Genomic DNA, 14,805 nt, shown 5'->3' with positions numbered 1-14,805 from the left:
GACTCTTGGGTGCTTGGAGACACTATATAAATAAGGAAATCTGGCTGTGTGCATTGGAGAGGATATTAACAGGGCTTGGCCTGGCTGTGAGGTGCAGAGATGCTGTTTCTCTCAGGTAAGGAGTCATATTGGGGCAGGGTTTCCTAATCCTTTTTTGACTCACAAAATACACCTAGGAAATGTTAAATAAATTGTCATTTTTGAGTAGTATATGATAAAGAAGTGATTGATTTTGACTAAAAATATTCATGTTCTATTTTTAGAATATGAAAGACTGTATTACAAAGATCACTTGAAATAAAATTTTAGATAACATAATATATGGAGACAAATTTCTGCTTTTTACATTTAACTTGCTGTTTAATGTATCTCAAATTAATTATGTAAGAGAAATATGATTTGACCAATAAATATAAAAAAGTGTTATACCATGATCTGGGGACCTAATGTACTTTACTTTTTTTGTTCTGTTTTGTTTTTGAGACAGGGTCTCTCTCTGTTGCCCAGGCTGGAATGTGATGACACAATCATGGCTCACTGCAGCCTCATTCTCCTGGGATTAAATGATCCTTCCACCTCAGTCTCCTGAGTAGCTGAGACTACAGGCACATGCCACTATACCTGGCTCTTTTTTTGTTTGTTTTTGAGGCAGAGTCTCACTCTGTCACCCGGGCTGGAGTGCAGTGGTAAATCTCGGCTCATTGCAACCTCCACCTCCGGGGTTCAAGCGATTCTCATGCATCCGCCTTTCGAATAGGTGGGATTACAGGCACGCGTCGCCACACCCAGCTAATTTTTGTACTTTTAGTAGAAATGGGGTTTCACCATGTTGGCCAGGCTGGTCTCCAGCTCCTGACCTCAAGTGATCCACCCACCTCAGTTTCCCAAACTGCTGGGATTACAGGCGTGAGTCACCATGCCTGGCCACCCAGTTCATTTTAAATTTTTCTTTAAAGACAGGGTCTCACTATGTTGCCCAGGCTGGTCTTGAACTCCTGGGCTCAAACATTCCTCCTGTCTTGGCCTCCCAAGTGCTAGCATTACAGGCATGAGCTACTGCACCTGACCCTAAAGTACTTTAGAATGTAGTTTAAAACTTGCACCTGACTGGGCGCAGTGGCTCACAACTGTAATTCCAGCATTTTGGGAGGCCGAGGTGGGCAGATCATGAGGTCAGGAGATTGAGACCACAGTGAAACCCCGTATCTACTAAAAGTACAAAAAAATTAGCCGGGTGCAGTGGCAGGCCCCTGTAGTCCCAGCTACTCAGGAATCTGAGGCAGGAGAATGGTGTGAACCCGGGAGGTGGAGCTTGCAGTGAGCCGAGATCGCGCCACTACACTCCAGCCTGGGGGACAGAGCGAGACTCCATCTCAAAAAAACAAAAAAAAACTTGCACTTGGGAGGCCAGACATGGTGACTCACACCTGTAATCCCAGCACTTTGGGAAGCTGAGGCAGGTGGATCACAAGGTCAGGAGTTCAAGACCAGCCTGGCCAGAATGGTGAAACCCCATTTCTACTAAAAATACCAAAAAAAAAAAAAAAAAAAAGCAGCCAGGCTTGGTGGCTGGTGCCTGTAATCCCAACTACTTGGGAGGCTAAGGCAGAGAACTGCTTGAACCTGGGAGGCAGAAGTTGCAGTGAGCCAAGATCGCGCCACTGCACTCCAGCCTGGCGACAGAGCGAGACTCCATCTCAAAAAAAAAAAAAAAAAAAAACCTTGCACCTGGGTTAGGCATCTGCCAGAAGCCACAGTGATTGTTCAAAAACTTAAATCAGGCTGGGCACAGTGGCTCACGCCTGTAATCCCAGCACTTTGGGAGGCCGAGGTGGGCAGGTCACCTGAGGTCCGGAGTTTAGGACCAGCCTGACCAACATGGAGAAACCTCATCTCTACTAAAAATACAAAAATTATCCAAGTGTGGTGGCGCACGCCTGTAATCCCAGCTACTCGGGAGGCTGAGGTAGGAGAATGGCTTGAACCCAGGAGGCAGAGGTTGCAGTGAGCTGAGATTTTGCCACTGCACTCCAGCCTGAGCAACAGGACAAGACTCCGTCTCAAAACAACAAAAACAAAACCTTAAATCATCTCAAGTTCCTCTTGCTTAAAACCCTTGAAAGGCTCTCCAGCATAGTCAAAGCAAATGCCAAACCCTTTACCATGGCCTTCAAGGCCCTGCTTGATCTAGCCCCTGCCCACATCACTGATCTTACCTCTTCCTACTCTTTAGCCTTATTCACTGCACTGAAATCCCACTGCCAAGCTTAATCCCACCTTGGAGGCTTGCCCTGGCTGCACCCCCTTCCTAGTGCTCTTCCTCCACAACCTTTAGGGGTTAGCTCCTACGTACCAGGCGGACCTTTCCTGTCACCCATTCTGAAAAAGCTCCCATCCCAATAAGCATCTATCACATCACCCTTGTTCTTCCTTTCAGAGCACCTAATACTCCCAGAAAGAATCACATTTCTGTGTTTGCTAGCTGTTTATTATGTCTCTTCTACAGACAGGCTGGTCTGTGGTTACAGTGATTTCTTTCTTTTTTTTTTTTTCTGGAGACGGAATCTCGCTCTGTCGCCCAGGCTGGAGTGCAGTGGCATGATCTTGGCTCACTGCAACCTCCGCCTCCCGGATTCAAGCATTTCTCCTGCCTCAGCCTCCCGAGTAGCTGGGACTACAGGCACATGCTGCCACGCCTGGCTAATTTTTTGTATTTTAGTAGAGACAGGGTTTTACCACGTTGCCCAGGCTGGTCTCGAACTCCTGAGCTCAGGCAGTCTGCTTGCCTCGGCCTCCCAAAGTGCTAGGATACAGGCGTGAGCCACCGCACCTGGCAGTAGAGTGATTTATAATATTGCCCATGACTCTGTTGGCTGAACTCAGCTGGTGATTCTCACTTTGAGTGGCTTATGTGACTGCGATCACACCAGGACTGGAGTTACCTGAAGACTCAGCTGGGCGGGTTGCTGTTGATGGCTTGCTCATTTGGCTGGCAGGAGATGCCATCCATTGGTTAGAGGGTCGGAGCTGCAAACCAAAGCACCTACATATGGCCCCTTCACATGGCTTAGCTTTCTCAGAGCATGGTGGCTAGATTCTGAGAGGGAGCATCCCAAAACATGCATCCAACAGTACGAAAGCTGTCAGTCTCTTATGATTTGACCCTGAAATTAGAACACATCACTTCCTCTGCATTCTATTGACCAAAGCAGTCACAGACCAGCTCAAATTGAAGGAGAGGGGACATAGGCCCCAGCTTTCAATGAAAGGAATGTCAAGCCAGGCACAGTGGCTCACACCTGTAATCCCAGCACTTTGGGAGGTCAAGGCGGGCGAATCACGAGGTCAGGAGTTTGAGACCAGCCTGACCAACATGGTGAAACCCCGTCTCTACTAAAAATGCAAAAATTAGCTGGGTGTGGTGGCACACGCCTGTAATCCCAGCTACTCAGGAGGCGGAGGCAGGAGAATTGCTTGAACTCCGGAGGTGGAGGTTGCAGTGAGCCAAGATTGCACCATTGCACTCCAGCCTGGGCAACAGAACAAGACTCCATCTCAAAAAAACAAGAAAAAAAAAAAAGGAATGTCAAAAAATGTCTGGCCATCTTTAATCCACCACATATGATACTAAATAAAACTCCAAATCTCAGTCGCTTAACACAACAAAGACTTACTTCTTACTCATCCCACATTAGACAATGATGGTGTGTACTGTTCTCCCCCAGCAGTGACTTAAAACCAGAGTGTGTCCTTCTGACATCACCATAATCTCAGTTATTTGATTTCAACTGCTCAGATCGGGGTAGGGGAGAGGGAAAAGACTGAGATTAACACTTAATTGCCTTGGACTGAAGTGACACATTCTTCTGCCCAATTCCAATTGGTGACATCACATCTACTAGGAAGGCTGAGAAATGTAGTCTTTCCATATTTCCTGGAAAAGAGAAATGGGTGTGGATACATCACTGTGGTTAACACACACCAGTTTCCCAGTCTCCTCCTCTAAAAGCATCACCACTAACACTACATAGTGTATACTTCCAGAAACATTTGTGCATATACAACACATAAAACACAAAGGGGGCCAGGCACGGTGGCTTACGCCTGTAATCCCCGAGCAGATCACTTGAGTCCAGGAGTCTGAGACTAGCCTGGGCAACATGACGAAACCCTGTCTCTTCTAAAAATACAAAAATTAGCCAGGCATGGTGGCACGTGCCTGTAGTCCCAGCTACTCCAGAGGCTGAGGTGGGAGGATCACTTGAGCCCAGGAGGCAGAGGTTGCATTGAGCTGTTATCATGCCACTGCACTCAGCCTGGGTGACAGAGTGAGACCTTGTCTAAAAAAAAAAAAAGAAAAAAAAAAAACCCCACAGAAAACACAAAGGGTAGCATTTACAGACTTCCACACTTTGCTTCTTCCTCTTTTTTTTTTTTATGGCAGAGCCTTACTCTGCTGTCCAGGGTAGAGTGCAATGGCACAATCATAGCTCATTGTAACCTCAAACTCCTGGGCTCATATAATCCTCCCACCTCAGCCTCCTGAGACTAAGGATATGAGCCACCACACCTGGCCAAGCAAAGGATTTAAATAGACGTTTCTTCAGGCCAGGCATGGTGGCTCACGCCTATAATCCCAGCACTTTGGAAGGCCAAGGCGGGCGGATCACCTGAGGTCAGGAGTTCAAGACCAGTGTGGCCAACATAGTGAAACCCCGTATCTACTAAAAATACCAAAATTAGCTGGGTATGGTGGCGCTTACCTGTAGTCTCAGCTACTTAGGAGGCTGAGGCAGAAGAATCGCTTGAACCCGGAAGGCAGAGGTTGCAGTGAACAGAGATCGCACCACTGCACTCCAGCCTGGGCGATGGAGTGAGACACCATCTCAAAAATAAATAAATAGACATTTATTCAAAGAAAATGTACAAATGGCCAATAAGCATGTGAAAAATTGCTCAACATCATCAGTAGGGAAGTGCAAATAAAAAACCACAATGAGATAGCACTTTATATCTACTAAGACAGCTACAATTTTTTAAAAAGAAACTAACAGTGTCAGGGAGGAAGCGGAGAAAATAGAACCCTCATGCATTGCTGGTGGGAATGGCGGTGGCGCAGCTGATGTGGAAAATAGTTTGGAAGTTTCTCAAAAGGTTAAACGTGCCGGGCGCGGTGGCTCACGCCTGTAATCCCAGCACTTTGGGAGGCCGAGGCGGGCGGATCACAAGGTCAAGAGATCGAGACCATCCTGGCTAACACGGTGAAACCCCGTCTCTACTAAAAATACAAAAAAAATTAGCCGGGCGCAGTGGCGGGTGCCTGTAGTCCCAGCTACTTGGGAGGCTGAGGCAGGAGAATGGCGTAAACCCGGGAGGCGGAGCTTGCAGTGAGCTGAGATCTGGCCACTGCACTCCAGCCTGGACGACAGAGCGAGACTCCGTCTCAAAAAAAAAAAAAAAAAAAAAAAAGTACAACCATCACATGATCCAGCAATTCCATTCCTGGGTTCATATCCACAAGATCAAAAGAATCGAAAACAGGGACTTGAACAGAGATTTGTGTGCTGCTATAGTTTGGATGTTTGTTCACAGCAAATCTCATGTTGAAATTGGATCCCCAGTGTTGGAGAGGCCTAATGGGAGGTGCTTGGGTCATGGGGGCAGAAACCTCATGAAGACATAATGCCCTCCCTAGGTGGGCAGGAGTGGTGAGTTCTTCCTTTATCAGTTCCCAAAGAACTGGTTGTTTAAAAAGGGCCTGGAGGCCCGGAGCAGTGGCTCACTCCTATAATCCCAGCATTTTGGGAGGCTGAGATGGGCGGATCACTTGAGGTCAGGAGTTCAAGACCAGCCTGGCCAACATGGTGAAACCCCATCTCTACTAAAAATACAAAAATAAATTAAAAAAAAAAAAATCAGCCCAGCATGGAGGCGAATGCATGTAGTCCCAGCTACTTGGGAGGCTGAGGCATGAGAATCACTTGAACCCAGGAGGTGGAGGTTACAGTGAGTCAAGATCACACTACTGTACTCCAGCCTGGGTGACAAAGTGAGACTCTGTCTCAGAAAAAAACAAAAAAAAAGGGCCTGGACTTCCCATCTCACTCTCTGTTGCTTCCCCTCTTACCACGTGATCTCTGCATACCCTGGCCCCTCTTCACCTTCCATGGTGAGTGAAGTAGCCTGAGGCCTCACCAGAAGCAGATGCTAGTGGCATGCTTCTTGTACAACCTGCAGAACTGTGAATCAAATAAACCTCTTTTCTTTATAAATTACTCAGCCTCAGGAATCAGAGTGAGACATACACCCATGTTCCTAGCAGCATTATTCACAACATCCAAAAGTGGAAACATTGTAAGTGTCCATCAACAGATGAACTGATAAGCAAAATGAGGTGTGTATACAAAGAACAGAATATTATTCAGCCATGAAAAAGAATGAAATTCTGATACATACTACAACATGGATGAAACCTGAAAACATGCTAAGTGAAATAAGCCAGACATAAAAGGACAGATCTATAAATCCACTTATATAAAATATACAGAATAGCCAGGCTTGGTGGCTCACGCCTGTTATTCCAACACTTTGGGAGGCTGAGGCGGGTGGATCACCTGAGGTCAGGAGTTCAAGATCAGCCTGGCCAACATGGTGAAACCTCATTTTGGATCACCTGAACCCATGAGTTTGAGAGCAACCTGGGCAACACAGGAAAACCCCATATCTACAAAATATGTAAAAAGTAGTGGGGTGTGGTGGCATGCGCCTGTCGTCCCAGCTACTTGAGAGGCTGAAGCAGGAGAATCACTTGAGCCCAGGAGGTCGAGTCTGCAGTGAGCCATGACTGTACTACTGTACTCTAGCCTGGGTGACAGAGTGAGACCCAGTCTCTTAAAAATAAAAAATTAAAGTATGGTTAAAATGGCAATTTTTGTGTTACTTATGTTTTACCACAATTTTAAAACAAAAACAAAACCTCACTCAAAAAAGAATGACATCAGGAGGCCGGGCGTGATGGCTCACACCTGTAATCCCAGTACTTTGAGGTCAGGAGTTCAAGACCAGCCTGGCCAACATGGTGAAAGCCCGTCTCTACTAAAAATACAAAAATTAACCGGGCGTGGTGGTGCGCTCCTGTAATCCCAGCTACTCGGGAGGCTGAGGCAGGAGAATTGCTTAAATCCAGGAGGCGAAGGTTGCAGTGAGCCGAGATTGCACCACGGCACTCCAGCCTGAGCAACAAGAGCAAGACTCTGTCTCAAAAAAGAAAAACAAAAAAAAACAAAGTAGTAAAATCCAGAAAATAGAACTTCTACAAATCAACCAAACTGAAAACCCAATATAAAAATAAGCAATAACTTTCATCATCAGAAGAGAAAGAAAACTCACTGATCTTGCATGCCCTCCAAAAAAGAAAGGAAAATAAAAGTTATCCACAAAAATTATAATGTAAGTTAAAGTACAAATGAGGGGTCATTTTTTTTACTCAACATATTGGCAAAAGTTAAGAAATTGCAAGATACAGTCATGCACTGCATAAGGATATTTTAGTCAACAACAGACTGCAGATAAGACAGCAGTCCCATAAGATTATAAGACTGTATTTTTACTGTACCTTTTCTATGTTAAAATACACAAATACAAACCATTGTGTTACAGTTGCCTACAGTATTCAGTGTAGTACACGCTGTACAGGTTTACAGCCTGGGAGCAAAAAGTTATATAATATAGCCAAGGTGTGTGTGGTGGGCTCTACCCTCTGTTTGTGTAAGTACACTATGATGTTCACACAAGGATGAAATCACCTAACAATGCATTTCTCAGAGTGTATCCTGCTTGTTAAGTGATGCATACCTATATTCAGAGTTGGTGAGAGCGTGGGGGAAATGGAGTCCATTGTTCTTTGCTGGTGGGAGTGTCAATTGGTTTAATCTCTTACGAGGACAATTTGGCTGTCTACACACTGATATATATGCACATCCTTGGACCCAGCAGCTGCACTCCAGTGTGCAACAGGATGAATGGTTACAGATATCATGGTACATTCATAAGACAGAATCTGATGCAATTCAAAGAAGGAGCTGGACCTATGTGTCCCGACATTGGAAGTATATGCCTGAAATACTTCATAATACTTCTTCAAACCCAACGGGTTTATTTTTTGTTTCTAATGTTATATTCTGTTTCTGTTTCTTTTTTTTTTTTTTTTTTTTTTTTTGAGACGGAGTCTCGCTCTGTCGCCCAGGCTGGCTGGAGTGGTGTGGCATGATCTCAGCTCACTGCAACCTCTGCCTCCCAGGTTCAAGCGATTCTCCTGCCTCAGCCTCCCAAGTAGCTGGGATTACAGGTGTGCACTACCATGCCCAGCTAATTTTTGTATTTTTTAGTAGAGACAGGGTTTCACCATGTTGGCCAGGATGGTCTCGATCTCCTGACCTTGTGATCCGCCTGCCTTGGCCTCCCAAAGTGCTGGGATTACAGGCGTGAGCCACTGTGCCAGGCCTTCTTTTTCTTTTTTAATTGAGACAGGGTCTCTCTGTCACCCAGGATCGAGTGCAGTGGTGCGCTCATAGCTCACTGTAGCCTTGACCTCCCAGACTCTAGTGATCCTCTTGCCTCAGTCTTCCAAGTAGCTGGTTCTGCAGGGGCACGCCACCACACCAAGCTTTTTATTTATTTATTTAGAGACAAGGCCTCCCAGGTGGGAGTGCAGTAGTATGATCTCTGCTCACTGCAACCTCCACCTCCCAGGCTCAAGCAATCCTCCCATTTCAGCCTCCCATGTAGCTAGGACCACAGGCAAGCATGTGCCACCACACCCTGCTAAGATATTTTGTTTGTTTGTTTTTTGATTTTTTTGTAGAGAAAGGTTTTTGCCATATTGTCCAGATTGGTCTCAAATTCCTGGACTCAAGCAATCTGCCCACCTTGGCCTCCCAAACCACCGGGATTACAAGTGTGAACCACCTCAACCGGCCGTATTCTGTTTCTATTATAAATGATGAGATTAAACGTTCGGATGGCTGTTTGCAAACAGTTTTCATAAATGACACCTTTAGGGGTAGGTTGGTTTTTTTCTCGGTACATGAAAAACCAAATGAGATATGATCATCGTGTCTATTATTTTTTCCTTCCAGCCGTGGAATTGCAGCCTTAGTGACATCTGGATATGAGTTTTGAGCAGATAAATGCAAGAATCTGATAACAATCATCTTGAGGCAAATTTGCAGGTTTATTTTTATGCTTCTTTTAAATTAGTTATTTATGTCCATAACCAATAGCCCAACTAAAGATGATAATTAACTAATATATTAATAGAATTAAAAACTAAACAGGTCAGGTGTGGTGGCTCATGCCTGTAATCCCAAACACTTTGGGAGGCTGAGGCAGGAGGATCACTTGAGCCCAGGAGTCCGAGACAAGCCTGGGCAACATGGCAAAAACCCATCTCTACTAAAGGTTAAAAAATAAACAGTTTAAAAGTCTGAAATGGTTAAAAAACATCCATGGTATGGGGAAAGTGGGTTCAGCTGTAGCTGTGTTAGTCTTTTTTTTTTTTGAGATGGAGTCTTGCTCTGTTGCCCAGGCTGGAGTACAGTGGCACCATCTTGGCTCACTGCAAGCTCCGCCTCCCGGGTTCACACCATTCTCCTGCCCCAGCCTCCCAAGTAGCTGGGACTACAGGTGCCCACCACCAAGCCCGGCTAATTTTTTGTATTTTTAGCAGAGACGGGGTTTCACCATGTTAGCCAGGATGGTCTCGATCTCCTGACCTTGTGATCCACCTGCCTTGGCCTCCCAAAGTGCTCAGATTACAGGCATGAGCCACCGCGCCCCGCCGCTGTCTTAGTCTTTTGGGGCTACTATAATAAAACACCCTAGAGTGGGTAATTTATAAACAAGAGAAATTTATTGCTCACATTTCTGGAGGCTGGGAAGTCCAAGATCAAGACAACAACAGATTCGGTGTCTGGTGAGGGCTGCTCTCTGCTTCAAAGACGATGCTTTCTCTCTCCATTCCCACATGGTAGAAGAGGCCTGGGAAGCTCCCTCAAGCCTCTTTTATAAGGGCACTAATTCCATTCATGAGGGTGGAGCCCTCATGATTTAATCACTCCCTCAAACCCCACATCTGAATACTATCACATTGGGTATCAGATTCCACACTGGGTATGGATTTTGGGGTGATACCAACATTCAGATAGCAGTTGCTAATGGGGTCTCAGCACTCCCTGACGTTGTGTGCATACCACATGTGTTACTATTCACTATTATTTTATGAAAGTCGCCAGAATCAAAATGGAGTCACATGACCCAGAGCAGTGGGTCACACCTGTAATCCCAGCACTTTGGGAGGCTGAGGTGGGCGGATCACTTGAGCCCAGGAGGAGGTTGAGGCTGCAGTGAGCCCTGATCATGCCACTGCACTCCAGCCTGGGCAACAGAGGGAAACCCTGTCTCGAAAAAAAAAACAAAAAACAACGCCGGGCGCAGTGGTTCACGCCTGTAATCCCAGCACTTTGGGAAGCTGAGGCGGGCGAATCACAAGGTCAGGAGATCTAGACTATCCTGGCTAACATGGTGAAACCCCTTCTCTACTAAAAATACAAAAAAAAAAAAAAAAATTAGCGGGGCATGGTGGCGGGCGCCTGTAGTCCCAGTTACTCAGGAGGCTGAGGCAGGAGAATGGCGTGAACCCGGGAGGCAGAGCTTGCAGTGAGCGGAGATCGCACCACGGCACTCCAACATGGGTGACAGAGCAAGACTCCGTCTCAAAAAAAAAACAAAACAAAACAGCAACAATAACAACACAACAACAACAACAACAAAACGGAGTCACTAGTATTTAAAAAAAAAAAAAAAAAAACAAGGCTGGGTGTGGTGGCTCACACTTGCAGTCCCAGAAGTTTAGGAGGCCGAGGTGGGAGGATTACTTGAGCCCAGGAGTGCAAGACAAGTCTGGGCAATATGGCAAGACCCTGTCTCTACAAAAAATTGTAAAATTAGCCAGGCATGGTGGCGCACACCTGTAGTCCCAGCTGCTCAGGAGGCTAAGGAGGAGGATCACTTGAGCCCAGGCAGTAGAGGTTGCAGTGAGCCAAGATCGTGCCACTGCTCTCCAGTCTGGGCGACAGAGTGAGACCCTATCTTCAAAAAAATAATTAATCAATTAATTTTAATAATTTATTTTAACACAAATTACCTGGAACTTAGCAGCTTAATTAATTAATTAACTTTAAAAAATCCCTGACAACTACAGTCAGGGAAGGATATGAAGAGAGAATTGTCATGCTTGTATGCCTCCTAAGAAAAGCAATCACAGGCCAGGCGCGATGGCTCACACCTGTAATCCCAGCACTTTGGGAGGCTGAGGCAGGTGGATCACTTGAGGTCAGGAGTTCGAGATTAGCCTGGCCAAAATGGTGAAACCCTGTCTCTACTAAAAATACAAAAAAATTAGCCAGGTGTAGTGCCACACACCTGTAGTCCCAGCTACTTGGGAGGCTGAGGCAGGAGAATCACTTGAACCCAAGTGAGCCGATCGTGCCATTACACTCCAGCCTGGGCGACAAGAGCAAAACTCCATCTCAAAAAAAAAGAGAAAAAGAAAAATAATCACAGGTCGGGCACAGTGGCTCACACCTGTTATCCCAGCACTTTGGGAGGCCAAGACAGGAGGATCATTTGAGGTCAGGAGTTCGAAACCAGCCTGGCCAACATGGCGAAACCCTGTCTCCACCAAAAATACAAAAATTAGCCAGGCGTGGTCACACACGCCTGTAACACGAGCTACTCAGGAGGTTGATGCAGGAGAATCGCTTGAACCCTGGAGGTGGAGGTTGCAGTGAACTGAGATCGCACTACTGTACTCTAGCCTGGGTGACAGAGCCAGACTCTGTCTCAAAAAAAAAAAAAAAAGCAAAGAAAAACAATCACAAACGACTATAAAAACCACAACCTGGTACAAAAGCCACTGCAACCTTCCACCAAAAAAAAAAAAAAAAAAAAACCTTCTGTGAGGAAATCTGCCCAGCAACTGCCTGGCCAACCCCAGACTGGTGTTACTTGATCTCTGTAGCCAAGCATAATTATTTCAAAACAATTATATAGTCCTCCTCATTTTTTCCCTTTGAAAACATTTGTCTTCCTTTACCTCCCTGAATACGCACTGGTTTCTATGGCATGTGTATTCCCATTGTAATGTTCTATTCCCAAATAAACGTCATTTTCTTTTAAAGAGCCTCTCTATTATTTAGGTTGACATCTTAAAGGGAAAACAGTGTTTGGGATGGAGTGAACTGAAATTATACCTTTCTTCCCTCCAAGAGAAGAATCAAGCATCATTCAATATTGGCTAATGTGGAAAATGCTTTGAAATGGGCTAGAGAGGCCAGGCGCAATGGTTCATGCCAGTACTTTGGGAGGCCAAGGCAGGTGGATCATTTGAGGTCAGGAGTTCAAGACCAGCTGGGTCAACATGGTGAAACCCCTTCTTTACTAAAAATACAAAAAATTAGCCAGACATGGCGGTGCATGCCTGTAGTCCCAGCTACTCGTGAGGCTGAGGCAGGAGAATCACTTGTACCTGGGAGGCTGGGGTTACAATGAGCCCAGATTGTGCCACTGCATCTGCATGGGTGACAGAGCAAAACTCCATTTCAAAATAAAAAAAGGGCAAGAGAGAGGAGGATGACCCCATAATATTTTAAAAGACACCGGGTCAAAGTTATGTGAATAAAAGGAATACAAATTTCTTTGGTATGAGACGTGGCAGAGGTGGATTGGGATGAAGTGGCAAGAGGATCACCTCACAAAGAAGTTAGACCCTTTATTGAAGTGTGTTTGGTTTCAGAAGTGTTAGAAGGAAAACCAGGCACAGCCACAGGGAAACTTCCTGTCACAGTACTCCCCCTCCCAGCGCAGACAGGCCACAGCCTGCCCCTCTGCAGAGATCTCAGCTGACCCCAGGAGAAAGCCACCAGGATCTAGGAAGAGAGGTGGCTGTGAAATTCCCAAGACACAAGAAGGGATTGAGACTGAAGGGGGTGGGGAAACTGACTAGAAGGTCTTCAAGGTAGGAGACCATGAGAGCTCAGCTCAGGAGAAGGGGTAGAAAGGCGGGACCTCCTCTGCAGCCTCCACCTTGAGGCCCAAACCCTTGTCAAGAGACAGGGATTAGGGGCGGAACAAATCAGGCCCAGTTTCTACCTTACCCCACCCTAAAATCCTCCTAGCTTTCTAAGGTTTTAGGATATTGATCTATGTGAAAAACAGTCGATTCAATGTGACACAGTTTGTGGGCAGTGGGTGAAGAGGAACCTGGTCCAGTGAGGAGTAGCTGCCCTCCAACCAAAGAGTCAGCAAAAAAAAAAAAAAAAAAAGTCAGTTTTGAACACACCAAGTTTAAGGAACTTGTGAGTCGACCAGAGGGAGATGTCCTAGAGGCAGGAGGAAGGCCTGAGCTGGAGGTTTGGGGGCTATAAGCTTATGGTTGGAAGTGAATGAGGTCATCCCAAAAAAGAGTGCAGAGTGAAGAGAGGGCCTGTCGCAGACCTGGAGGACACCAGTATTTCAGGCTGTCCTAGCCCGATCAGCCAAGACCACTAAAGGACAAACCCATGGTATGATGAAGTCAGGTTTCTTGTCCCCTTGTAATAAGACAGCACACTGGAGAAACCGAGGAGTGTCCCACTAAGCACAAACGAAGACAGTTTTACAGGGCTTGGGAGCGGGTAAAGATGAGGTGAAATTTAAATGAAGCAATATTTTGATAGGCTCAAAGCAAAGCAGAGCTGTGTATAAAGGGACTGGCATCAGTTCTGGACTGCCACAGGACCTACAGTACTGTTTCTTTGGAAAAAATAAGATAGATGTGGAATACTGTGTTCAAAACTTCCTTACCTGGATCTCTGTACCTGCATTATAAACCCTGTCCACTTAGTGACTTAGATCTTTCAGGCAAGAGTTTCTTTTTCTTTCTTTTTTTTTTTTTTTTTTTTTTTTTTTTTGAGATGGAGTTTCACTCTATCACCATCTATACAGTGTACTTCACTCTGTACAATGGCACAATCTCAGCTACTGCAACCTCTGCCTCCCGGGTTCAAGTGATTCTCCTGCCTCAGCCTTGAGTAGCTGGGACTACAGGCATGAGCCACCATGCCCAGCTAATTTTTGTATTTTTAGTAGAGACAGGGTTTCGCTATGTTGGCCAGGCTGGTCTCGAACTCCTGACCTCAAGTGACCTGCCCATCTCAGCCTCCCAAAGCGCTGGGATTACAGGCGTGAGCCACAGCACCCGGCCTCATTCTTATTCATATATATATTTTTTTCTTTTTTTTTTTGACAGAGTCTTGCTCTGTTGCCCAGGCCAGAGGGCAGTGGCACAGTCTCGACACACTGCAACCTCCACCTCCCAGGCTCGAGCAATTCTCCTGCCTCAGCCTCCCGAGTAGCTGGAATTACAGGCGCACACCACAACGCCTGACTAATTTTTGTATTTTGGGTAGAGACAGGTTTTCGCCATGTTGGCCAGGCTGGTCTCAAACTCTTGGCCTCAAGAGATGCCCATGCCTTGGCCTCTGAAAGTGTTGGAATTACAAGCGTGAGCCACTGCACCCGGCCTATTAATACAATTTTGTAAACCAAAAAGTACCTAAGGCAGGTCCCTATCAGTTTAGAGGTTAATTTTGCCAGAGTTGAGGACGAACCTGGGAAAGAGACAACAGCCATGGTAGAATCTGTGGCCCATACTTTTTTTTTTTTTTTTTTTTTTTTTGAGACGGAGTCTCGCTCTGTCGCCCAGGC

The sequence above is a fragment of the Chlorocebus sabaeus genome, chromosome 1 (assembly GCF_047675955.1).
Source record: "Chlorocebus sabaeus isolate Y175 chromosome 1, mChlSab1.0.hap1, whole genome shotgun sequence".
NCBI lineage: Eukaryota > Metazoa > Chordata > Mammalia > Primates > Cercopithecidae > Chlorocebus > Chlorocebus sabaeus.
The sequence above is the reverse complement of the archived record's forward strand: the minus strand, read 5'-3'. Positions refer to the sequence as shown.